The sequence below is a fragment of the Paroedura picta genome, chromosome 5, assembly GCF_049243985.1.
Source record: "Paroedura picta isolate Pp20150507F chromosome 5, Ppicta_v3.0, whole genome shotgun sequence".
NCBI lineage: Eukaryota > Metazoa > Chordata > Lepidosauria > Squamata > Gekkonidae > Paroedura > Paroedura picta.
Window position 1 is genome coordinate 55,246,118 of NC_135373.1, and position 26,390 is coordinate 55,272,507.

Consider the following 26,390-nt stretch of genomic DNA (forward strand, 5'->3'; position numbering starts at 1 on the left):
ATGTCTTCATGGATTAGCATTAAGGAGCTGAAGTGGTGGGCGGGGGGCTTTCCTAGACTCAAGCAAGCTGACTGCACTAGCACACACTCCTGTAACCTCCAAGTAACAAAGTTAGTGTAATATTCTCTGTTAGGATACTCTTGAAGACAACTCAAAACCTACAACTGGTCCAGAAGAGAGCAGCTGAACATATAGTGCCTTTTTAAAAACAGCTACACTGGCACTGTTTATTTCAGAGCTCTGAAGGGGAAGTTTTAACTTGTTTTTGTTTTAGTTTTTAACCTTTTATCTTTTTTTCAGCAAATGAGAATGGCAAGAAGAACATATTTGGCCCTTTAAAATCAGAGTCTAGTAGCACCTTTAAGACCAGATTTATTCAAGGCGTGAACTTTCGAGTGCAAGCCCTCTTCCTCAGACTGAATAAGAGTGCTTGCACTTGAAAGCTCATGCCTTGAATAAAACTTTGTTGGTCTTAAAGGTGCTACTAGACTCTGATTTTATTGTGCTACTTCAGACCAACACGGATACTCATTTGAATCTATGTTTGGCCCTTATTTACTTCCTGCACAGAATTGTACTGGAAGGTGCTGAGTCCCACCAACATCCCCCCACATGCGCACGCATGCACGCACACACACACACTACACCAGCAAAGTTTCCATTATATTCTGCCCAGCATTAAGAGAGGGCCTTCCCCGTGCTCCCCCCGGCTGTATACCTTAACTGTTTCCACATGAGGAACCTGCCCCTGGACAGCCTCTGGTTGCTTGCAGGTTTTAGAGCCCCCTCCACACAATGTTGCCTGCATACCAAGGCTGTCCAGGGGCTGGCTCATGTTTTGCCCAGATTTGCCTTGGGATGAAGAAAATTGCAAAAAGTGGATTTGTTACCTTTTATGTCTCATCTCATTGCTGAACAACTAGTGAGCAACTAGAGGCAAGCCCGTACGGAGGGGGAAAGGCACGATAATCTCTGCAGCATTGTCCTGCTCTCGCACCCACTCTCCCCTCTCCATTTTCCCTCCATTTTAAATGCCGCAGTCCATGTTGCAGTGCAATCACAAAGCTACATTGTCAAAGGTAAAAGAAAATCTTCTGCAAAGTGACCATGGTTTTTTTGGGATCAGGCAGGCAAAACACAGCCCCGTTTCTGTTTTCTGGAGGTGGGAAATGAGCAGGGAAAGGGGGGACAGGTGATTGAGCAGCCTTTTCCCGATCATACAGGAGTCTAAGCGCTTTGTTTTTCAGCCAGCCATTTACAAAAAATGACTTTTGGGGCTCCAGTTACCATGTTCATTGCCTCAGAAATTCACCCAGACAGAAATAAAGTCCAAAGGAACACAAACCCCAGAAAGGGGAGGGGAATGCTGTATTATTCTGGCATTTCTACATAGCAACATGGAAGTGTTGATTTTTAAAATTAAAAATGCATCTGTGTGGTGGCATTACCATATAACAAAGCAGAAGTGCCTTTAAAAAAATAGGGGCTGGGGGGGCGAAATAAAACTTCAGTCCATGGGAGAACTGCTGTGCTGTGATTGGTGGCTTGATGTGATTGACAAGGCAAAGAGCGAAGGGAGAAGTTTGTCTTGTTTTCGCTTGCAGCCTCGTGGGGAGCCAAAAAGCTGCGACAGAGAAGAGGGAAAACACAGGAGGTGACTCCCATGAAGAGGGCTGCAAATGCGAGATTTACCATCCCACATTTGCAAGCAGGAGGCCATGTGCATTTTACTCCTCCATGCAAAAACGGTCCTGAAAAGCAGCTGGCTTAGGCAAACTCTTTCATAGCCAGTCAACGAAGTCCCCCTCCTCCCCTCCACAATTCCTGCTCATCTCTGAAGTGACTGGCTAAGCCTATACTGTTTACAACCCAATACACATATGCATGTTAGTATGCAAATAAATCCACAAATTCATGCAATTTCATGATAGTTTACATTTGTTTCTTATCTATTAAAAGCAGTTCAGTCTTTGATTGAAAGGTCTAATATTGCTTCAATCCACATTTTGCTTTTGAAGAATTATTCATTTAGTTATTACTAAAGCTTGTAATATCCAGAGCCTTTGTTCTTTTGAGAGGGGCCTGGAACAAGGAATATGTCCTAACAGTGCAGTAAGTGGGTTTATTCTGGTGTGATATTAGTTTGGTTGTGGCACCAAAATATGCAATTCCTTCCTCAGGGACAGTGGGGAAGACTTTTCTGTTCTGTCTGTTGCACACTTTCTGATCCTTCTTTCTGTTTGTTGTGTGTGTATAGAATCTAGATATATACTGGGGGACATGGGACGGGACCCTCAAGAACAGCATGAGGGAGAATCAGCAATAAACTGCCCTTTTCATTAATTGGAACTTTCTATGAGAAGATAGAAGCCATCTGTAAATAACTCTCTTGTTCTTACTAGGGTTCCCAGTTTTTGCACATTTGGAGAACAGGAAAATCTACTTCTAAAGTGCATTAGAAATGCGTTATCTAATGTATATGAAATGGGCCCAGGAAAGAGTAGCCGCCGTCCATGTTGACTTCTGGGATTTCCTTATATTACTGGAAAAATTTTGTAAATTGTGCATTGGTGTTATTGTATATATGTTCTTCAGTATTCACTTGAGTTGTGTTCATTTCTATGGATCTGAGGTTTTATACCATTAGAGGTAATCTGTATCTATATCTTGAACTATCTTTGTGCAAATGCTCAGTTGTACCTTTGAACAAATCTTTTTATTGACCAGCTTGTCTTACAAGCCCTATTGATGGTGAGAGAGGTACTGTGCACTCATGGCTTTTATACTTCTAAAGTTGCAGATAATTCCAGATCAAGTGAGAAGTCATGTCACTCATGTTAAATATAAACTTGCTTGAACTGAGCATGAGGCCAAATAATTTTTGCTCAGCCATGGAGTGAAATAACAAGGCACTTGCATGGTTTTCCTGCCAAGCTGGCATGAACTGCCAATTTCCTTATTTAAGGCACACAGTTTTATGCAGCCCAGTAATCTTAAATGAATCCATTCAAGTTTCAGTTTGTTCAACTGTGAAAGAATAGGAGGGAAAGGGGGGAGAGCCTTCATGAGGTTTGCATTCATTATATGAAACATGGCAGTTTAATGGCCATTTGTCTCAAGAGCCTGGAGGTTTCAAAGGTGCAGATAGGCAGCCCAAGCTAGTTGCAGTTCACCGTTGTAAGAGCGCCGATAGTCATTGCAACTCGGACATAAATAAGTTGATTGAGAACTCCTGCAAATTTAAGTGGGGTTTAGGCTGTGTGGGAAACACTTACCTGTGTATTAGTTTCCTACTCAGATGTTGTCTCACCAGTAGGGCCCTTTTTGCAACTGCCAGATCACTTCCATAGAGCATTAAAATGCCAAGATGGCCCAGAGGGCTGCCCTGCCAGCTTTCTGCTTGTACTCCTGTGGCTTGAAGGGGCCCACTACAATGGCTTCCCTTTGTAATTCTGCAGAAGATAAAGCTGTCTGAATTGGGGCTCTCACCTGGATTAAGTTCATGACTATGAAGTTTTAATAGAAGAACAAGAGTTGGATTTATACCCTGCTTTTCACTACCCAAAGCAATCTAAAAGCGGCTAACAGTCACCTTCCCCTCCTCTCCCCACAACAAACATCCTGTGAGGAAGGTGGGAGTGAGAAAGCTCTAAGAGAACTGCTCTGTGAGAACAGTCTATGAGAACACAGTGAGAACTGTGACTAGCTCAAGGTCAGCATAGTAGCAGGGAAGCAAGCCCTGTTTTCCAGATTAAAGTCCACTGCTCTTTAACAGCTCCACTACATTGGCTTTCTCCTCTGATGCCAGTTCACAGATTAACAGCCTTTCCTCCCCTTCCCTGCTTCTGTGCTGCTTTTAGCATGGGGAAATCACCAGTCCCCATATCTGCTTATTTGGGCCACTTAGCTTTGACCTACAGCAGATTCAAAGGGGGAAATAGTACAGGAGAAAAGGAATATTAAAAATCCTTAACCCCAAATTGCACCACCTTCCTCTGTATGCTATTTAATGTAAAAGAAAATGTTAAGAGATCTACAGTGCCAACCTAGACAGAGTTACATACTTCTAAATTCTGTGGGCTCTGAGCAGTGTATGGGTTGACTCTGGCAATCACAGACATCCTGTATAATGTATGATTTTGCTCTGCGTGACTCTGCATTTTATAAGATGATGTTATCATATTATAAAGACATGTGTATAATTTGAGGAGCATACATGATCTACTTTGTATCCTGGAATATTTACAAATGAGATAGAAATAAAAGCAAAAAACCTATATGAGAAAATCTTCAAATATTTCAGAAGTCTGGGATTAAATTTCCAGTTCTTCATATCATTGAGATGAATATTATCATCCAGTTGCTTCTGGGTTTGCCTGAAACAAGAATACTACACCTGCTTCTGGTGCAAGTCTTGCAGAATAAATGTAGTTTCTGGTTTCAATATCTTGGAACAGAAGTTTTGTTTTATGAGGTAATTACAGTGTTTTTCCAAAAAGGCTTTTCAGCCACCAGAATGTTAAAGGCTGATGATAAAGGAATGATAAAAACAATAAATTGAGGGAGGGGTCATCTAGATGTATAGAATTGCATAGGCAAATGTGACTAGACAGGATTTTGTAGAGTATTTTTCTAGATAATGTGTCAAGATCACCTGTAGGTTAGGAAAAGTTTGGAAGTAGAAGCAGATGGCTGAATCCCCTTCATGTACAACACCCAACTAACATCCTTTACAGCTATTTCACCAGCCTCTGAATACAGCCTACGTAATATCTTAATTTGCCAGGAACTGGATAGACATTCAAGAGTTCCCTTTAACAAGAAAATGAACATTTACAGGTTTATCTTAATTCTCATTAATACATTGTCCCAGTAAGCTTGATGAAATCATCTTATTTGCGAAAATAATAAGGTGCCATAAGTTCACAAAGTTAACATGTTTTAATGCTTTGTCTTTAACCAGAAAACCATCCTCCACTGCACGGGATTTCTGGCTATAGTGGTTACAGTGTCAGACTAGGAAGACCCAGGTTCACATCTACAGTTTTCCATGGAATGACCTTGGGCCATTCATACCCTCTCAGGCTAACCTCTCTCATAGTGTTGTTAGAATAAAAATGGAAGAGAGAATTATGCTACTTTTGTTCCCATTTAGAGAGAAAGGGACAAGTGAAGAAAATAAAGGAGTTTCTAAATGATGATGTATTTATTTGCATCTTTCACTAATATTTGTTCATCAAGAGTCCACTTGGGACTGGAGTGGGCAGTTCTTGCTATGAACCATCAGAGGAGGTCATAGAATAATTAGTTTTTTTAAATAAAATAGCATCTGAGAGTAAATACAAGGGTACTTAGCTTTATAAAAAGTAACCATGTGATATTGCATAAAATATGTATTTTACAGTCCTTAGAATAAGTAAACAAAAAAAACAGAAAAGCACCTGATGTTGCTGTCCAAGGTCCTGATCAGAAACTAAATAATCTTGCTGGCGTACTAACTACCCCCCCCACACACACACACTTTTCAGATTCTGCTGCTGTGCTGGCTCTCTTCAGTAGTGTATGCTCAGTAGCAGCTACTGAATCCTTTTGCATGTTCATTGCCCACAAGTGGTATCAGCTTTAACCACACTCAAGAAAATGTAGTCAAGAAGATTTGTTTAAGTGAAAGAGGCTTAGAGACGATGCTCTCTTATGGCCAAAGGAGGCCAATTGGCTGCACTGTCAGATTTAGGACACACAGCAGACTCTGCCTGTCACACTGTAGCCTCTGTCTTTACATCCCCACCTACTTTCAAGATATAGCCATGTCCCAGGAACCATGCATGGTGTAGTGATTAGGAGTGCGGACTTCTATTCTGGCGAGCTGGGTTCAATGCAGCCAGCTGGGCGACCTTGGGCTCACCACAGCGCTGATAAAGCTGTTCTGAATGAGCAGTGATATCAGGGCTCTCTCAGTTTCACCCACCTCACAGGGTGTCTGTTGTGGGGAGAGGAAAGGTGACTGTAAGCCACTTTGAGACTCCTTCAGGGAGAGAAAAGCGGCATATAAGAACCAACTCTTCTTCTTCTTCTTCTTCTTCTTCTTCTTCTTCTTCTTCTTCTTCAGTTCCTAATACAGCGAGAAAGTGTAGGTGCTGCCATGAAGGAAATCAAAAGGCAAGTAAACGTGTCATGTTCCCATTAACTAAAAAAAAGAGAGCAGCAAAAGCCATCAGGCCCAGTGGGCAAAATACTGCTCCGTGCTTGAGTTCTGTTGCTATCCTGACCGTGTGTTCATAAGTAGTCGTAGCTTGGCATCTGCCTTACAGCAGTACACTAATACTGTTGCAAATACAGAGCCAGCATGGTGTAGTAGTTAACACTATCAGACCCATGTTCTGCCATGGAAGCTCAATGTGTCAGCTACAATCAGGTTAACCTGTCTCATGGAGTTATTGTGAGGATCAAGTGGAAGAAAGGAGAATGGTATGAGCTGCTTTGGGTCCCCACTAGGACCCAAACCAGCCTGGCTCAGGCTTTTTTTTTTTACTGTTGAGAAACCCCTGAAACATTCTTCAGGATTTGAGAAACCCCAGAAGTGGTGTGATTATGCAGACTATGGTTGGGAGGCATAGCTGTGTACAAACCCACTTGGGGCCCCTCCCCTTCCCACTCCCTCCAGGCCTGCCATTGGCCATTTTGGGAAGGGGGCAGATAAGCCAACATGATCGTATATAGTCATATCACCCAACAAATATTGAACAAATTTTTAAAATATATAAAAATTAACTCCCACTCACTAGGGAAACCCTTCCAGGACCATCAAGAAACCCCAGGGTTTTATGAAACCCTGGCTGAGAAAGTCTGGTATAAACAAAAGTAAATAAATATAGATTTATAATTGCTGGTACAGCACTGATGGTTTTATAGCCTAAGCATTAACTAGTTGGCATTTGACACAGCAAATATAAGGTTAAGCAAGTTAAAACCCAGTGCAATGAAGATTTTAGGGGTTTTTTTATCCATGTCCTCCTTATGAGAGTGTTATCCTTCTAATCCTAGGGTGTAACTTTGCTTAACATTGCAGTGTTATGTCCCCTTTGAAAACAGCATGAGCCTATTTAAACAGAAACTGCTGTGTGGTGGTGGGTAATTTTTTGGGGGGGGCATATTTTGTATTGTCAGGCTCTCGGTGTGGTACAGTGCATTGTATGCTTTTTGTTATTAATATTATGTCCTTACATTCTCAGAGGCAAAGTATGCAGCATCAATGTAATGCTGCCATTCCAATGTTAATGCTCAGTTAATAACTGTTTCTGTGAGGCAGACACACTGAGGAGTGCTTGGTGTGTTTGCCAGAGGGAAAGCAAAACAGATTAGTGTTAATTATTACAATTTCAAATCCCAGATCACCTGCCTGCATATTAGAGAGAGATTTCTGAGCATGCTCTCATTTACAATCCATCCCCTTGATTGGATAGCCTGTTAGCATCCAGAGTTTCAAAGGGCATGTTAAACCAAAATCTTCTTGGATGATTTCTCAGCATTATGACCAGACATTTCATCTACGGTCTTTAGCATTTGAATAGTATCAGCATTGATTTTTTTTTCAGTCATCTAAGGAGCAAAGTATCTCATCTGTAAGTCTGCCGTTTTAAACTTTAAAATGCGGACTTCCAAGATATTGTGGAATGCAAGATCAGTGGGTCCACAGCCAAAATAGAAAATGCCCCTAATTGAAGATTTGCTTGCATTATCAACAGATTGTATTGTCAGATCAGATGTAACCATAATAGGCACTACATATCACCTTCAGAAATGGGGGGAAGGGAAATGTTTTTACTAAATTATAATATTGGCCTAGCCATGAAAATACATACCCAGACTTGCCATGGGTAAATCACTGAGTGCCTCCTTTTGATGCTGAATGTACCAGGTTTCCAGGTGAAGCAGGTCATGTGGTAGAGCTGCCTGAGATCTTTGTGAGCTGATACCAGTCAGAGCAAAGCATTCTGAGGTAGCTGGCCATTACCATGACTCATGGTGATACATCTTAATATGTTCAATATTAATGCATAAATAAAAGCTGTCTGCTGTGAAGGCTTTTTGGCTATATTCCCTAAGATTAAACTGTCCTGTTGTGTGTCCTTAAGGACAAACAAAGTATATGTTTAATGCTAGGCTAAATACCATTAGTTTTTAAAGTGCCACTTGTTTTTGGTTTGTTTACATTATTTATAATGTAACTGGGACACACTAGAATGCAAGGCGGATTACACAGAATGGGTCAATACAACTGGATAAATACAACAATAAACAAGTGTGAGCATGTGTTATCATGTTGCATTAAATCAGGCTTTCAACTAGGGGGTTGTGAAACCTTGAGGTTTCTTGATGGCCCTGGAAGGGCTTCCTGAACGGATAGGACTTAATTAATTTTTAATATATATTTTTTAATTTGCTAAACATTTGTTGGGTGATATGACCAAATATGGTCATGTTGACCTGCCTCTGCCTCAGAAAATGGGCCTGGAGGGGGTGGGAAGGGGAGGGGCCCTGGGTGGGCATGTAGATAGCTATGCTTCCCAACCATATTCTGCCATTTCTGGGGTTTCTCAACAGTAAAAAAGTTGAGAAAGGCTGCATTAAATGATGAAAAATTATACAGTGGGATCCAATTTACAGAAAACTAGTTCCCATTAACTAGTATATGGCAATGTAGTATAGATTGAAGTCCCTAAATATTTGTCCAAGTAACTTTGAGAATCATTTAGTACATTGATATCCTGTTGCCCTTGTAGAAATGCCCTCTTGAATAATTCAGGTCCATTCCGCACGACTTTAATGTAGCAGAAGGCTTGCAAATTGTAAACGCTACTAATTTGCAGTTCCGCAAGACGTCGCACACACTCCTGCCACACTCCTGAAACAGTCCTACAAAAAGCGATTCGTTGTAGCGCTTAAAGGGAAATCGGGAAAAGTGGATTCACTCTCCGAAAAGCGCTACACTCTTGCAAACAATCTGCAATACTAGCAAAAAAGACCTGTGCATTCCCATTGTTGCGGTTCCAACAAAGTCCCTCCCCCTGGCTCTCTCCTCCAAACTTCCGGCGAAGCGATCACCATTTTTTTTTTCTTGGGGCGAGCAGAAAGCAACGAACCAGCGAGCCTTCATTCACCCAGCGAGGCTTCTCTGGCTACAGTCCCTCCACAAAAGTGCTTTAAAGCTCCCCTAAGTCCCCAAGCACAACACAGCCCCGTTGCAAGTTCCCTTTATTTTCGTAGGAAAAGCGCGTCCGTGCAGGGGGGGGGATTTTTTTTCACTCGGTTTTGCCTTGTTTCCAGAGTGAAACTAGGAGAATAGGAGGCTTCCTAACCATTTCAGGTAGACCATTCCACAAAGTGAAGACCACAATGTAGATGGCACATGTATGGCCACTTGTTGATTTTGCCATTTGCAGGTTCACACCTGCTCAGGTGAGTGAAACTGTCATTACAGAGGACAAGAGGAGATATGATCCCACAGATTTGAGATTCCAGTGCCAAAGAGCTTTGTATGAGATAGCCAGTCCTTTAAATTGAGCCTGGTAATTAAACAGCAGCCAGTGGAGTAACTGCAGAATGGGAGTAATATTCACACTATAGCTAGCTCCTGGTAATAGCTGAGCCATGGCACTCTGTACTAAGTGGAGTTTCTGAACTGATTTTGCAGGGACACCAATGCATTGTGCATTACCGTAGTCCAGTCTTGAGGTCCCTGTAGTATTGAATTCTGTTTCACTGTTATTTCCTTTTCTAAAAACAAAATGGAAAACAAAAATAATAAATTGTCTTTAGAATATCTTGGGAGTTATATCCAGGCTTGTGAGAGTCTGAAATTCCTACTCATGCCAGCTGTCCTGGGAGGTTAGCCTGGGGCTAGTCAATATTTCTTAGATACAGTCCCAAAAACTGACAACAGTTTGCTGACTGAATGAAGTCAGAATTGTTACATATTAAGAGTGCTACATAAATTAAGAAAAATGGATCCAAAAGTAGCTCACAATTGGTGCCTTGTGAATTCTTCTGCTGTAATTCAATTAAATTTTATTGAATTCTACCAGAATGAAAGCTGCAGAGATACAGATCTTTTGTGAGGAGAACGGGCATACTGGAAAGTGATTTCAAAGTCTAGAGTTTCCAAAAGAGATTAATGAACAGAGTGTTAATGGGAAATCTGCCACAGAGTAAGAGAGAGATGGTCAGTGCCTCATTAAACTGGCATATGCCTTTTTTTTGCGTTCTAGGAAGCTGTTTATATTTATTAAACTGGTCCTCGGTTTACAAGCTCAGTGCAGTGTGTTCTGTGCGGGGGGGGGGAGGTTGGGGTATTTATTTATTATTTTACTTCTCGCCGTCGGATGTTTTGGCTTTTAATTTTTTATCTTGTTGGGGGTTATTTTTATGCTATAACTTGCCACAAGATAATTCTTTTTATAACAGCAGGAATAAATCAAACAAACAGACAAACAGATAAATCCATAGCGACTTTGCTCTACTTTGCCTTCAGATAACTGTCCTGGAAGCATTCTGTCATTTCATCCACTATTATCCTGTTCTTCTTCTAATGAGCTTGGGGGCTTGGGGGCAATGTGCATTGTTTCCCCCTCCTAACAGCATCCCTGTGAGGTAGCCATAGCTGAAAGACAGTGACTAGCCTAGTGTTACTCACAGAGTCTCCTGGAAGGCTGGCAATTTGAACAAAGGTTGTTCATGTCCTTGTCTGAAATGCTATTACATTACACTGGCTCTCTGTTATATTAAAAGTTTCTTATAGCTCCTCGTGTATAGGGAATAGATTTTTGCTCATTCTTCCTCAAGGAAGTACTGAAGCAACTTTTTAATACATCTGTTTCCTGGCAACTTCATGGGTCTGAAGCACAAATATCTACCTACCTACCTACTTACCTATCCATCCATCTCCTTGGGTGTGCTATCCTTTCCTCCCACTCACATCCATTTCATATTTTCCAGTAACTCAAGGGCACAAGTGACTGAAGTCCAGTTCACACGCAGCCTCGATGTTCAGAGTTTGCATGTGAAGGGGAAGCTTTTCATCGGGCCCATGCTTAGGCCACCTATCCCCCTGAAAGATTCAGGTGCTATTTGTGGTTCTTTAGTCCTCATTTTATCTTTACAACAATCCTGTGATTAGGCTGTGGAAGAGTGACTTGGTCAATTTTTCGTAGCACAGTGATTTGAACTCATCATCTTTTGTCCTGGTTAACCACTTTAGACATCATATTTGCTGTTATATACCTCTATGGCTAAAAGCATTATAAAGTGGGGCATATTTCTGGGGCATGCCATTTTCTACTGAGCTGTCAGTATACAGGGTCTAAACATACAAATGCCTCTGCAATGAAGGCCTCAGATTATTTACAATCCTGTAGCATAATTGCATATAAATCTTGGACACTAGGGCTTCCCACCTTAAGGTTTTCAGATGTTCTGTACAATAATTTACATGTAGAACTAATAAGGTCATGTCCCTGTGCAACAGATCAGTGATTTTCCACACAGTTGTGAAGAGTGAGGTTTCAATGGCTCTCAAAATATATTTCTAGCAGCAGGCAAAACTATACTTCCAGATAAGTATTTGCATCATGAAGATGGCTTGCTTGTGGCTCCCCAGGGAGTCAACATGCAACATCAAGCAAGATTTTAGTGTCTTGGAAAGTGGGCATGAAGACAGACAGGACTGCTAGTTTCTGATTATTATTATTATTATCATCTGAGATCACCAGTCAAGAATAGCAACAATACACATTGGATGCATAGAATAAATATTCTATACTGAAAATATACCATTAATAGTAATAATACAATTATTAAAATACTAGACAATCGTTTTCTGCCTTGCTGAACATGCCAGAACACAGAATCTTACTCTCCAAAAGATAATTTTGTTAAAATGAGTGGAAAGTATAAAAATAATTTGATCTGCCTGGATATTTGACAGAGTTGGGGTATTATACGTATTCTGAATGCCTTGGTAAGATTGGCAATGTAAGAGGACATTTTGATTGTTTCTACCCCTCCAGGATGACATGGGCAAAGACACTGTACACAAGGATAGATGGGAAGATATTAAAATGGGCCAGAGTGAAGGCTTTGCAGTGTTTGGGGAAGTCTAATGTATAAACTCAATTTGATGAAATGAAATTTGTTAGAATAGAATCAGAGCTGGAAGAGGCCATCCAGTCCAACCCCCTGCTCGATGCAGTATCAAGCCTAAGGAATCCATGATAAATGTCCAGCTGCAGCTTAAAGACTAGCAATGACGGGGAGCTCACCATATCCTTAGCCAGCCTATTCCACTGCTGAACTGCAGTTCATGACATTTTTTTCCTGATATCTAGTGGTACCATTCTACACATAGTTTAAACCCATTACTGCAGGTCCTATCCTCTGCTACCAATAGGATCCGCTCCCAACTCTCCTCCAATTGACAACCTTTCAAATGCTTAAAGACAACAGTCATGTCCTCTCTCAACCACCTCTTCTTCAGGCTAAATATTACCAAGTCCTTCAGCCATTCCTGGTAGGGTTTAGTCCCCAAGCTCCAGATCATCCTCATCACTCTCTTCTATACCCTCATAATTTTGTCCATATCCTTTTTTAGATGCCGCCCTTCCCTGTCCAGCTCAGGGTGGCTCACAATCTATCAATATAGTCACATTAAATTATTAAGTAATCGATCAATACAAGCAATTTAAAAACGGCCTCCTCTTATTCAATATATACTCTAACAGAGGGGGGCTAGGCAATGTTGAGAGGTCTAATGGTTTATATGGTGTGGTGGGTTCTCAGGTAGAAACATCAGTACCCTTGTCGGCTACATCTCTCTGACAAATAGTTTTTTTCATGTAGTATGCTTATAAAGGCAAGCAGTCTACTGTTTATTGTGGAAGCTTCTTGCTTTAGTCATAATCCATCACATGAGATACCATCAAATACCACTTTATCAACTTGACTTGTAGGGGTGACATCACGATCATGGGACAGCTACATTTAAACCAGAAAATTATGTAGATCTGACACTTCTGTATATTGTGTCACAAGGTTTGCAGTAATCTTTTCTACATCACAAATATGCCTTGATACAGTAAAAAAGGGAATACTATCCCCCATCTGTAAATTAAACTCTTGTTTGCCTTGATAGTGCAAAACTTCAAAGTATTGTGGTTGTTTCTCTTTAAAAGGTACCACATTACTTTGGTATTCATCCATACATGCATTTGAACAAACCAAATCCACTACCCAATATGGCACATGATGTGGGAGCTACATGTCTTTTAAGAGTCTGTCTGTTGTGGCTGACCTTGATCCTGAATCACTGAAAATTAATCTCTTCTCCATTCCTTGTAAAGGTATTCCAGTTAGTGCCAGAAAGGGATCTGATCTGTTTTTTAGAAAACATTTTCAAAGAGAGAGAGGAATCTAGAAATGTAGTTTGTACCCATCAATATCTAATGTAATTAGACGTTTAATACAGACTTTCCATTTAGAGACCAATACAAATTGCAAACTGTGAGTTTTTCCTTTTTGTACTGAAACTTTTCCTCCCCCCCCCTGTTTTTATTGAACTTGCAGCCTACTGTTGATTTTAAAAGCTTGCTTACTGCTTTCTGACAATTCTACCAGCCCTATTGAAAATATTTTGCGCTTTTTAAACTTAAAGCTATTCCACAGAGGTTAAGGTTAGAAAAATCACATCACAGTTGCTTTGACCACCACAAAAAATGCTTTCATGTCTTAAAATCAGGAGATAAGATTATGGCAAAGAGTTTATAACATTCTCCCATTAAGTAATGTGTATACTGGAGGTGGGGAGGGGGGGATCTGTTTTCTATGCATGAAGAGATTTTCCTTGCATAAGGAAGGATGAAATTGAGGGGGTTTTAGTAAGGTGACCAGATTTTAACATTGGTAAAGTGGGACACCATTGACCGGGGGGGTTCTTGATTAAAAATTTGGTCTATATGGAGCAACAAAAATTTGCATAGAACGCAAAAATAGTATTGTAATATATATATATATATATATATATATATAATTTCAACATAAGTACAATTTTCCAGGTGCCCCCAGATGTCCCTCCAAAAGTGGGACAATCTGGTCACCTTAGTTTTTAGCCAACTACAAAAGACTGGCCCAAGAAGGAGATCTATGGATTCGTACAAGTTCATGAATGAAAATGAGGGTAATGAAAGAATGTAGTGTAATCATAATACTGCACAAGGAGCTGGGGTTAGGTTGGGATTGAAAACGGCTTTTCAGTGAGTTTGATGGATGTCTTTGATTTTCTCTGTGAAATTCTATAAAGCAACAGTTGGGCACATAAACCAAGTTAAAGAAATAATGCCTTCTTATGGTTTCACTTTTTGTACTGTAATTCACAACCACCAAGACTTCTTCCACACATCAGTATGTTGTTTGTTTTATCCTGTTAATTAATAGTGATAGGCCACCAAAGCCTATCTTGGAAGCTTTCATTTTGGATTACACTGTGAACACAGTTGCAGAGCTTTGTGAACAATATGTACCTTCCAGTACCACTTATCAACTCAATAGCTCTGAAAGACCATGGAAAATGGGTGAACTAGGTAGGGTAATATTCAAATTAGCACAACAGGAATATCCTTATATTATCATGGCTACACAGATGTCATGGCTCATAATCTCAGTCCTGGTAGCACTTTTTTAACAGTGATCACAAACTAGTAGGATCAGACAATGTTTAAAGTATTTTGATTCCTGGAAGCCAACAAATTTTGTACACCTCCTCCTCTGTTTTGCCATCAGACATCATTCTACTTGCATATGGAAATCCAAAAGGGTTAAAATGAATATGAGCTTTTTATTGTTCTTTCAGATTAAAAATGTATAGGATCATTATGATCATGTCATAATACTGCACTTTAGTCATTAATGCTCCAATATGCAAATGTGGAGAGTTGTTGAGTATATAGGGTTGTCAGGTCCCCCCTGCCCATTGGCAGGGTGGGATGAAATGGTTGCCAAATCCAGGTTGGGAAACTCCTGAAGATTTGGGTGTTGACCCTGTGGAGAACAGGGACCTTAATGGGGTACAATGGATCCTAAAGCATCCATTTTCTCCAGGGGAACTGATCTTTGTAGGCTGGAGATGAGCTGTAATTCTGGGAGATCCCAAAGTTTCACCTGGAGGCTGGCATCTCTAGTTGTGGAGGAAAGATGCCTGCAAAAAGGATTAATGTGCACTAACGTGATAATAGTCATATGTTTTTGTTCAAATCAGAGCTTTTAAAAATACTGCTTTGGCTGGAATATCATCATGTTACTCCTGAGCACAGCCTGAGTGCCATAATAATAACAGAAGTGTTAAGCATTTCATGATTATCTGAGTGCTTGTTAGGAGAGACTCTCAATCTGATCAGCATGGCTTCTCAGCATTCTGCAAATTATATAGAAGAGTAGAACCTTCATGATCCAAGCTGTAGGTATACTGTCTTGTGCTTAGGGGAAAAAATACTGTTTTTTGTGTAGGGTGTCTGGATTTTAGTCCATACAGAAATCATGTCCTCATGGCCAGGGATTCAAGAATGCCCATGAGCTCAGGTTTCCTCTCCCCCTTCTTTTACCTCCTGTGAACTGTTCCCTTCTTGACTAATTTTGCCATTGATCATCATAGTATATAATTATTTAACTACCAGGGCCATGCTTGTTTGACCAGCATTTATCAACCTGCTTCAAGCCCTAGTTTTAAACACTACCATTAAAACTAGCTAAGGTTAATATCAGCCTTGATGGTAAGAAAGGAAGAAGAGGAATAGAGGAATCAATAAGTTTTTTTCTAAGACCTTAACTGAAGTTAAATAATAGTACTCTTTGATTCAGACATGGAGCTTATTCAGCAATTAACCCTGATTCTACTATGTCATTTTTACATCATGTTAATACTTATGCTTTACTTCATTCTTGTTTTCAGATTTCTGGTTGGGTTCTAGGTTTCTACAATCCAAATCCTTGTGATTGTATTGACTTACTCTAGTAACTTACTCTATATACTCAACAACTCTCCACATTTGCATATTGGGGCATTAATAACTAAAGTACAGTATAATGACATGATCATAATGGTCCTAAATTTTTTTTAGTGAAATCTGCCTTGTGTCCCAATGAAAAATGCAAACTATAAACAAACAAATGAATAATATCTGGTGCCATAGTCACCATCAGGATACAGTAGGGAGAGCAGTCGAAGCTGCTTAAATTACTTTTACCGTAATCCTGTCCCACTCACCTGGATTTGAATATCAAATAATTCAAAAATATCTAGTTGTGCTGTGTTCTCAGCCACCACCCTTACAAAAGCTGGGGAAATAAAATCAAGGCGTGAGCTTTTGAGTGCAAGCACCCTTCGTCTGACAAAGAGTGCTTGTACTCGAAAACTCACGCCTTGAATAAATCGTTGTTGGGCTTAAAGGTGCTACTGGACTCTGATTTTATTGTGCTACTTCAGACCAACACGGCTACTCATTGAATAAAAGCTGGGGAGAATCGCATCAGTATTTCCCATATGTAGTAAAGCTGGATTAAAGGCCTACCCATATCAAAATTTCCCTGCTACATAACAACAACGACATAAAAAAAATATCCTGCCTTTCTAAATTTCTCAGGGCAGGTAACAGCATTAAAATCACAGGCAAAAATTAAAAGTTAAAATATTTCAGTATAATTAATGCCCTCCAGCTAAATTTCTGGGTTGGCAAAGAGCCAATCTTCCATCTTCTGTTCCATATTTTTATGGGATATCTAGATATTTTGGTCTGTATTTCTGTTGAAAATACTCCAATACAGATTTCTGATGCTAGGATGAATTACCTCTCAAGCACTGCCTCCCTTCTAACAGAGATACACTTAAAACACCAATGCAATAGGTTTTGACAGTGATAACCAATGCCAGTTTTCTAGACCTGTATTCCTTTTCTCCAGCACTGTTGCTGCCTGGACTATTGCTTCAGATTGGCTTGGATGAATGATAACCGGGATGCTTGATAAGACATGAAGTGAGCCTCAATTCTGCAGCAAGATGGTGACTTAAAAAGTGTTTCTAGACCATGTTAAAAACGTCGGTAGTGCCAGACCTTCTTCCCAGTAGCAAACTAAAAGAAATGGAGATAATGCTCACATTAATTGTCTACAAATAAGCTATTGATCTAGTGTAAGTTGTTGTTGTTATTGAAAATTCAAACCAAATAGAGGTCATGATGCAAAATGTTGGGGTATCTATGTGTTGTTGATTAATACAGGGTGGTGAGCTTTGAGCTCAACATGGTACAAGCTGCAGCAAAGATGTCTAATATATAAGGACTGTCTCTCTCTCATAGAGTTTCCTTTTGATACAGGGTGGGCAGAATGGCAAACCTATGCGAATCATTGCATATCCTCATATTTCCCCTGTTGCTAATTTGGCGAAAGTGCAAGGGCATACCATGTGTTAGGATAATTAGCTCTGTTCCCAATTCAAAGATTGCTTACATAGCATAGCAACAGAAGAGCTCTTCATTAGCAAGAGGTTATCCGTGAGCTTTTTCTTTACAATGGCCTACCAGTGATTGAGCACCTTGAGAGTGGTGCTCTTTATTCTTTCACATTTAAGAGCTGAATGTATGGAGGAATGTGCTTCAGTCAGGGATGCGTACTGTTCCCACAAAATGGATGTTGCCCAGATGATGAGTGACGTAGAAAGCTAGGAAATTACAGCTCTTGTATTACACTAGAAAAACAATGAAAGCATGCTGGGTCACTTAAGACTACAAGCAGACTATGTTGCATCGCTGCACCAGATATAATAGGGCATCAGTGACCAGACATCTATAAAATGTGGCCACTGACCATATTGGCTCTTGTTATAAAACAGATAATGGATAATGGTGATACTTAGAGGACATATTGGGCACCATTCCAAGTGAGAAAATTCTGCAATTGGTTTGGTAGAAAACCAGGTTTATTAAAGAAAGGAACAATTTTTTCCATTTTTCCTATTTGTTTTAAATACTCGTGCTTATAAGGCTAAAATGGACTTGCTGTTATTAACCTGGTTTACCATTAAAAGGTATTTTTGATCTTGTTTGTGTATATACCTTTCAAGTGTTATGGAATTTACATGTGGTAGAAATTTATGAGAGAGTTTCCATGACTCTAACATAAAAAAAATGTAGAGGGCAAAGAGCCCTAAATCACTTACATAGGTTAATCCCTGTGCATATTTCCCATCAGTACCTGCTTATAAATATGTATGGTCCAGTTAAGCACTGCACTGGTAGCATCTGTGTTGATCCAGATGAGTCATGTAGTTCCTTTTCCACTAATGCTGTGCCCCTTCATGCTGTACCATTGGAAGTGTGAAGAAATGCAAATTTTGGTGGAGGTCTGAACTGAGTAAAACCTTCACCAGGGGTTGTTGTTGTTGTTGTTGTTGTTTTTAAATTCTCTCTGAACCCAGAATAGGCAGGAAGGGGAGGTTAGTTCAATGGCTTTCCAGCCTCAGCTCAGCTACCTCTTAAGAAATCATAAGGGGTCTAACTAAAGACAGTGGGATGGTCCAATGCCCCCCTCCCAGTAGACAGAGATTTGAAAGAATTTATTAGAAGGACTTCAGGAAGAAATTTCTGGAGACTTCAGGAAAAGCTTCTTTAACCCAGTCTGAGCTATGTACATTCTACAGACACTGAATAATGCACTTTCAATGTGGTTTTGGTGTTGGATTTTCGTCCGCAAAACAAGAAAATCTACTTCTAAAGTGCACTGAAGTACATTATTCAGTAGGTGGGAGAAAGAGATTATAAAAGTCCTGGGAGCAAGAAAGAAGGCCCTTTTGGGGGTTGCTGATTCCATCAAAGCAGACAGAACTCTTAACTGAGGTGTGTACAGCTAAAGGAGGCTTGAAGATAATGAGACTCCGATTAAAACATATAACTTTCTAAATCACAGGGACTGCCATATTTAACAACAGATAGGTCACATATAGATGGAGAGACTGAGGAACTGTATTTTACCTTGTAAATAATTCCTTCTTCAATCTGGCACTCTGCTAAACGTATGCTTGTAAACATCTTTTAAATAAATGCTTCATGACTTTTGAGCCTGGTCATGGTTCTATGTGTCACAGAGCCCTCCATCATCATGGATTCACTATTTTAAAAGAAGCACCAGGAGGAAAGGGAGGGCAGTCAGCTAGCCAGTGGTTTCTCCCCTAGTGGTGCATAAGGCAGTAAGCTTCCTAGTGGTAACCAGGTACTGGGTAGCAGGAAACATAAACACAAAGCCTCAGAATGCGGAAGGGAAACCAAGAGTCCTGACAATCCCAGTGGGCAATTCCTCCAAAGGTCAGGTAGTGGCAGTGGTTGAACAGAGGGAGAAAAAAGCCCCTCCAGGTGTGGGGAAAACCCAGGAGGACAGGGTGAACAGGGCCTGTAGGCCAGAGCAGGACTGTTCTACCATAGGAAGATGCATAAATGCCCTCAGGCCATGTCTGTCATCCTCCCTGTATACAAGTGTTTCCCAAACTCATGAATTGCTCTCAAATCCCAGTGTGCTATACTGGTTAAAGTTTCAGACTAGGATCTAGCCAACCCAGATTTGAATTGCATTCTCTCATGGAAGCTTGCTTGGTGACCTTGGGCCAATCACTTCATCCCAGCCTAACATACCTCACAGGGTTGTTGTGAGGACAAAGAGAGGAGTTGAGAATTTTGTAAACTGTTTTAGGATTCTTGTTAGGGAAAAAAGTGGGGTATAGATGAAGGAAATAAACGGTGTATTTTATTACGAATTAAAATTTGTAGCACCTTTATACAATGTAAACAAAGGTTTACTTTTAGCCTAAGAGGCAGTGCCCATGTCTTGGGGGCATTGATGTAGGCATATTTCTGACCTGGAAAGATGCAAAACCATTTGAGGGCCTCATGCAGAGGCAGAAAGCAGAGGCTTCTGCGGTGTCTCTTCCGTGGAAGTGACTGATTGGATCACATCCAGAGCAGAGACACGGCAGGAATTACCCATCTCCCTTGGTTGATGATGAAAAGGAAACAAGGCCAGAACAATAAATCACACAGAAATATAGTAAGCAGCCTCCTTTGTGGGAAGGTACTTTGGGCTCACAGATGCTTTTTTCATTCATGTATTTTCTCTGGCACGCCGCAAGCAGCCTATACAGTCTGGTCATGTCTGTGGTATACAAATGTTATTGGTGCAGCATGCAGCACAACCATGCATTGCAACAGAAATATGTGCCTAAACCCAAGATTTGCCTCAGTGAAAAAATTCAGATTGGGGTAAACCCAGGTGCCTTGTTTATCTGTGTTGGCACAGATATAGTGGAGCTGCACAATGTACCATCCCTGCCTGGCTCTTAATTTAAAGTTTAATTATATTATCTTTCCACCTTTTATTGATATGTTAGGTGGGAATTGAGGTGGGGGGGGAGCAGGATGAAAAACAAAGCACTAATTATTTCCCCCTGGAGTGACATTTCCCTTTCTTGCTTTGTAATGCAAATGAATATCTCTCCCCCCCCCCACCCAGAACACACGCAAAAAGGCAGCTCAAAGGCTCCATCAGCCTGTCTCCTGCTTGTAAGGGTCACCTGACTGCCACCTAGGCATGCTCTTTTATCAAAAGTAATAGGTAGAGATGGGCAGAGAATAGGTCATTGCAACGTCAAAGACCTTGCCTGCACGGGAGCAGAGATAGTGGGGGCTGGGGGGGGGAGAGAGAGAGAGAGAGAGAGAGAGAGAGAGAGAGAGAGAGAGAGAGATTCGGGGAGCTGCTGCTGCTGCTGCTAGGGCTCTGTCTGCCTTTGGAGAGAGGAGGCAAGACAAAAGCCCTTAGCTACAGTTTGGTGTTGCCGTGTCTGGCTTAAGCGGAAAATTCTAGACCGCCGTGCTGAACTGCTCCCCAGCAGACCTGACGCTTCTGTCTCCCAAAGCTCCTCACCTCTCCTCTGACATGGGTTGGATCAGTACAGGTGGCTCGCATGGCTGGAGGAGGCGGACTGGCTGAGTGAGGACCATGGAGAGGTAAGGGGAAGGCTGCGCCTGGGCAGCTGCTCTGCTTCTTCCTCCCTCTCTGGCTCGCTCTTCCCTGCCTTCTTATCCCGGCATTCTTGCCTGGATTCAGTAAACTGCAGGGAGGGTGGGTGGGGAAGGTCCTTTGTGGGCATTTAAATCCTGTGCGATTGAGAAGGCTACCTTTCCTGGAACTGATGGGGAATCCAAACTTGTTCCTGAGTCTCACTTGGCAGCATGGAGAGTGCTGAGGATTTGCTGTGAGGTGCTGTTAGGATGACACCCCCCCCCACCCCACCCCCAAAACCCCTTTTTGTTTTTGAAAAATGTTTGGGTGATTGATTCTTGCAATGCTAGCAACAAAAGCAGTAGCCAAAATAATTTATATACATAAATATATATACATATATTAAGCCACAATGCCAGATGGCTGCATGGAGGTCTTGGGTACAGGATTTCTAGAAAGGAAGGGAGGACTAGACTTTTGGGGATAACAGGGTGGTGTCATGGTCAGGAATTGAGGAGGAAATGTGTTGGGGCTGTTCATTCATTGTCTGAATGATGGGAAGAAAGGGAACTTCTTCAGCCATGCCCAAAGAACCTGGTTTTCCTTAAAACACTTTCTGGCTACAATTAGAAGCAGATAAATGTTTTGGTTTTAGGGTTTGTTTAAATTGCACAGCCTCCCAAGGAGTGAACTGCGAGTGATGAGAAAGAGCCAGGATTTTGCATTTCAGAGTTCTGAATCTGCTTGAGTGTGACTGTTGTCAGGTCAGATGAAAGCCAGCAAGATCAAGTCGAAACTCCAATGCCTTTTCTGTTTGCTTTTCTGTAGAATGAAGGATTTCCTTTTGTCCTTGCACATGCCTTTTGCCTCTGCCTTTGGAACAGTAATGAAAAGAAAAGAATTCCATGTGGAATTATTTTCATGTTAGCGAGACAGCCATGCACACAAATCAGCTATTGTGTGCTCGTTTATGCTTCACTTGATTTTGAGCTGAACTGCTTGTGTTTGGGGCGGGGGGGGGGCGGAATTTAGAATCAGGGCTGGGCAAGAGCTGAGGTAGTCTCTTGGGCATTTTAAAATCCCTGGTATCTGAACTGCCTGCAGAAACATATACTCAGCCATTACTGACATTCCATTCCATGTGCTATTAAAACCTGTGGAGTAAAACAGGGAGCGCCTGGAGACCATACCAATAAATCCAGTTTGTTGGGGGCCCATTAAATTTGGGTCCCCGTCCCTTGGGCAAAGTGAGATCCAGCCAGACAGAGCCACAAAGCAGCTATTATCCTGAACCTGGTGACAAATGCTTCCTGCTTTTTCCGCTGGTTCCAAGAAGATGGTCTCTGAGTAGCCGTGTGAATCTCCAGCACAGTTGTTTGTTCTGACCCCTGGGCTTCTGATGAGGCTGCCTGCCTGCCTGCTTCAGTTCAGTTCACTTGTTTGAAATCTCTGCTCTGCATTGCTGGGGACATGATTAGTGGGGGAGGGAAGGTGAGTTGATGTTTCTTTCCCTGGAATGGGAACCCTAGGCAATATGACTGCCTCGGTAGACAGGGAAGTGTTTGTTACAGATGGGCTATATGGATGCTGGTAACAGATGCTGCTTCCAGCAGCATTAATGGGGAAGAGAGGTGTGCTTAAAATGTGTATGGCTTAGATAATTCACCACCCACTGGAAAGGCTGAGGGAGATACGCAAATCAGCTGAAAACTGGAAGCTGTAACCACCCGTCTATAGGAGATGAACCACTTCTGAATGAAAGAATTTGCTTTTCATGATGACAAGATCACTGCTGTAGGTTTCAGAGGGAACCCCCTGATACTATCGCATCAAGCAATGAAGAAGAGGAGACATTTGTTGTTTGTATCGATTGTGCTGTGCTGTAAGAGAGGCACCTAGGAGAAATCACTGAGCTGTATGGTGAAGCAAAACAGTGGGGTTTGAGTGAACCTCTTGGAGCTTCGGGACAACAGAAGCATGGGAGTTATTGCGGTGGGGGCGGGGAGCTCTGGATGTGGAAAAGAAGGAGGGAAGGGGTGTCTGTTTTCCTGTTCCTAACAACATGTGTTTGGTGAGCCCTATGGGGTTGAATGGAGAAGAAACAGGGACCCCCCCCAGTGCTATGCAGAGGTCAATGATTCACTATATAAGCGACTAGCATAAGTTTAGGCTAGAGAAAAGGGATGAGTAGTATTGGCACAGATCGTTTCAAGATATATGAATGTGAAATTAGTATTTTTTTAAAAAAACTACCAACACTCAGCAAATACTATTATTTCAGTTCACTTCTAGATGTGTCTAGTTGCAGGCAGGTAGTAATTTCCAAAGCTTCTATTTTCGTGGCACAAATGTGAGGCCAATTACTCAGTATAAAAGGCACAGCACTCGAGATGGTGTGTAGAAGTAGTGTAATGTACCAAACACTCCTGTATGTCTCAGTTCACTTTCAAAAAACTCTGAAAGTCTAGAGGTGCCACATCATTACAGTTCATTAGACAAAATAGTAGAAATGGACCTTTATGTGTGCACATGCAGCCTGATTACAAATGTAGATAATTCTACCCCTGCAAAGGTCCTGCTTGGAGGAAAGCAATGCGATTTACATAGTTAGGGATATTTGAAAAGAGAATATGATGCCCACAAAAAGCCTTCTGTGGTGCTATCAGAGAAACAAAAATGGTCTGTAAACATTACACCCTATTAACAGACTTGGAATGGTGAAGACATTCCAGATGTCTAATTCTAACTGGCCATATTTAATTTTTTAAAGGAAGGAAGAAGCGGTGCAGCTGCAGCCTCAGATGCTAGACAATCCAGATGATTTCCAAATCTATATGTTCATTAACTGTCAACAATGAAAAGCAACTGCTGAACAGGAAGAGATTAGTTTTCACATTCACCCTGCCCTATTTAGGCTCTTTGTATGGAAGGATTCAGCAATGCTGAAGAAAAGCTCACAAGGGGGGGGGGGACTCTAAGCAACCAAGAACAAATCCAATTTGAATAAAACAGACAAAGGTAAATTGTTGGCTACCCAGAATATTCTATTCACTACTGATGTGCCTGTAATGAGGAATTGTTTAGAACAAAATTTGCAATTAAAGTCTGCATCCCCCCCCAAAAAAAATTGAAATCTTGCATAATTCCACTTTCCTTAAAAATAATGTATAAGTTAGGCACATTAAGTAGTAATAGTAATTGCGGTACAGCAGATTTGTAAGCTGCACCTTCTTAACACGCCAAGTCAGCAGAATCATAGAATCATAGAATCATAGAATCATAGAGTTGGAAGGGGCCATACAGGCCATCTAGTCCAACCCCCTGCTCAACGCAGGATCAGCCCTAAGCATCCTAAAGCAAATCTTACATTCTTATTTCACTTTTGTGCATAAGGATGGGTGCACAGGAGTCTTAGGACATATAACAGGCAAGTTGGAATGAAATGCCCTCTTTAATTTTTTTCCCACCCTCCATTACAATGATACACCAGATTCAAAATACACTGGGAGGTAAAAACAAACCCATCTTTCTCTTTCATTGACAGAAATTCAAATTTACCTTCAACAGTTACAATTGGCCACCACCCGCTAATACAGAACTGGCCAGGAGCTGTGTTATCCAGATCTATTTTGTTTTCCAGACACTAGTCTGGGATCCAGAAGGGGACCTGGAGTCACAAACTGCATTTCTCCCAAGTTCTTGGCTCTGAAAAAGGTTGACACTGAATAGCGTAACTGGGAATAAAGCTTCTTCACTGTGGCACAGGCCCTGACTTGGATGACCCATGCTAACCCAATCTTAAAAGCTAAGCTAGGGCCAACCCTGGGCCATACTTGGATGAGAGACCACAAAGGAAGTCCAGGGTCATTATGCAGTGACAATCAATGGCAAACAACCTTTGAACATCTCTTGCTCTGAAAACCCCATGGGGTCACCATAAATTGCCTGCAACATGACAGCACGTGGCTACCAGCACATTGCAGATAAAAATCCAAATTGAATCAAGGCATCTCTTTCTTACAATCTGACAGCATTTTTCTTTTCCATGTAACAAAACTGTAAGTAAACTTCAGGTGCTGCCACTGCCAAAGCTTAGGTTTAGTTCTGAGGAGTAAATCAGTTAAAACTTAAAGCACCAATATCAAGCATATTTAAAATCTCTTCTAGTGACAAATTGTGATGAGATTATGACATATCAATTGCATGCGACTTCATGAAAAGTTTTTCATAGAGGGAAGCAGAGAGATGCAGTACACCTCATATTGCTCTGGAAAGTACTCCCAAATGAGGCCGATGCCAAAAGTGGAATGTTGTTCCTGGCAGAGCGTTCCTGAACCACTAGAATAAAAGACTCATTATATAGTAGGAAACAAAGGCTGCTTTCCCAGTGCAGAAAAATGGCTTAGAATAGAATATGACTGTAGACATAATTTGTACTTTTAGTTTGATGATGGCGTGTATCTAACCATCACTCAATTGAAATGAGCTGATCATAGAACCATATTTCTTGCTGTTGACAAGCATTTCATCAGCCTTATTTTAATGCAACACAGCTAGGAAACTGCCAAAATTCAAAGCTCTCAGCAGAATCCTGTGTGATCACTGAAGGCTACAATGGGAGTGTTTTTTGTTTCTGTTAATCTACCAAGTAGTCAGGAAACTTTAGACCATTTCCACACAAGGAATCTGCCCCTGGACAGCCTATGAACATTGCTAGTTTTTAGAGCCCCCTCCATATGACGTTGCCTGCATCCCAAGGCTTTCCAGTAGTTGGGGTGAGTTTTGGCCATTTTTAACTCAGGTTTTCAGGAATCGCAAAAACTGGATTTACAGCCCTAAATCACACGTTCCATCGGTGAGCAACCAGTGAACAACTAGAGATAAGCCTGTATGTAGGGGGGGGGGGGGAGTCACAATAGTCTCTGCAGCATTGTCCACCCTCACACCTGCCCTCCCCTCTCCATTTCCTGCTCCCAGTAATTTTTTTTAACTTCCGTGGTCCATGTTGCAATGCAACCACAAACCTACATTGTCAATGGTAAAATAAAATCTTTAAAGTGACCACGGTCTTTTGGGGATTAGGCAGGCAAAACACATTTTCTGTTTTCTGGATGTAGGGAATGAGCTGGGAAAGAGGGGTATGTGATTGGGCAGCCTTCTCCCAATCATACAGGAGCCCGAGTGCTCTGTTTTTAAGCCAACCATTTACACAAAATGACTTCTTGGGCTCCAGGGACCATGTGCAGTGTCTCAGAAATCCACCCAGATACAAATGAAGTCCAAAAGAACACAAATCCCAAAGGGGG

The 26,390-nt window shown here is 41.3% G+C and overlaps 1 protein-coding gene across 13 annotated transcripts in view; it reads left to right on the top strand.

The window, feature by feature from the left end:
* Positions 1 to 26,390, top strand: part of MAGI2 (membrane associated guanylate kinase, WW and PDZ domain containing 2) — a 652,499-nt gene that overhangs the window by 236,106 nt on the left and 390,003 nt on the right. The window contains exon 1 of one of the 13 annotated variants that reach the window (XM_077338047.1): positions 20,815 to 21,089. The exons of 11 other annotated variants lie outside the window; for them this stretch is intronic. The gene's annotated coding sequence lies outside the window, so the exon portion shown is untranslated. Of the gene's footprint in view, positions 1 to 20,814; positions 21,090 to 26,390 lie in introns of those variants that run through there. One more of the 13 variants, XM_077338046.1, reaches the window with a different exon arrangement.